Consider the following 1283-nt stretch of genomic DNA (forward strand, 5'->3'; position numbering starts at 1 on the left):
TTTCTCAGTTCTGCACGGCTCCCTCCTACCTTCCCCTTCCTTCGCTCAGGTCTGGGCTTCCCCCTCCTGGAGGCTCTGCGCTGGCTGTGATGACTCGGTTCCCCTTGGGTTTGCCCGCCACGCCTCCTCTCATTCTCCAATATGGGAGCTGGGTGCAAGCTTCCCGTTGCTTTCTCTCTCCTGCTCTCTTGAGGACAAGGGCGCGGGGGCCCGCGTCCCAATCCTCAGAACCCGTGAATATATTTCCTTACACGGCAAAGGGGACTTGGCGTGTGTGATTCAGTTAAGAATCTTCAGAGGGGAAGAATATTCTGGATCATCCAGGTGGGTCCTACGTGTGATCACAAGGGCCTTAACAAGGGACAGAGGGAGGCGGGGGGTGGGGCGGTCAGAGAAGATGTGACCGAGCAGAGATCAGGGAGGAGAGAAGATGCTGTGCGCGGCTGGCACAGATGGGAGGAGGGGTCAAGCCAAAGATGCACGTGGACCCCAGAAGCTGGAAAGGGCAAGGACATGAAGTTTCTCCTCCAGTTCTGGAAGGAATGCAGCCCCACCGATACCTTGTTTTTAAACTTCTGACCTCCAGATCGTGAAGGTCATACATTTGTGCTGTTCTAAACACCGTTTGTGGTCGTTGTCATAGCAGCCACAGGAAGCTGATACACGAGCTCTACTACCGGCCGAGGCAGGGAAACAGGCACGCTGAACCAAACAGGGAGTTGTCGGAGATCCTACAAGTTACTGGTTGTGGTGGACGCAGGCCTTCCCCAGTAGGAACGGGCTCAGGTCCGTTTCTCCACGGCTTCTTCTCTGACTCTCCTGTTAAAGCTCATCCAGGAGTTTCCCAGTTCTTGCAGGGGGGTCACTCTTGCCCAACCCTGGCCAGATCGGAGCTTGGGCCAGGGGACCCAGACTTGACCCCTGTCCAGCTTGGATTGGGGTGGCCTCACCACCTCTTCGGAGGGGATTCTCAGACTTGCCCTCACCTGTGCTGAGCATGACGATCCGGGCCCCATCCTGAGACTCTGGGTTGCCCCATGCCTTCCTGGGACACCCCGGCTCTAGTCCCTGGGGACTCGCCTGGCCCTCTGGAATTTGTTACCTGTGTTTCCGGCTGGGAGTGTGCTCGTGGGCTGGATAAGGAGCCCATTTCCTCAGCTAAGGCTCAGCTTTGCCATCTCTGTCCTAAGCTGATGTCTAGGCAAAGCCTCCCTCCCCGGCCCGTGGGTGACAGAACAGGAACCAAGCTTTCGGGTCCGGCTGCCTTAGAGCTCCCTCTAGCC

Source organism: Orcinus orca, chromosome 5, assembly GCF_937001465.1.
Source record: "Orcinus orca chromosome 5, mOrcOrc1.1, whole genome shotgun sequence".
Taxonomy (NCBI): domain Eukaryota; kingdom Metazoa; phylum Chordata; class Mammalia; order Artiodactyla; family Delphinidae; genus Orcinus; species Orcinus orca.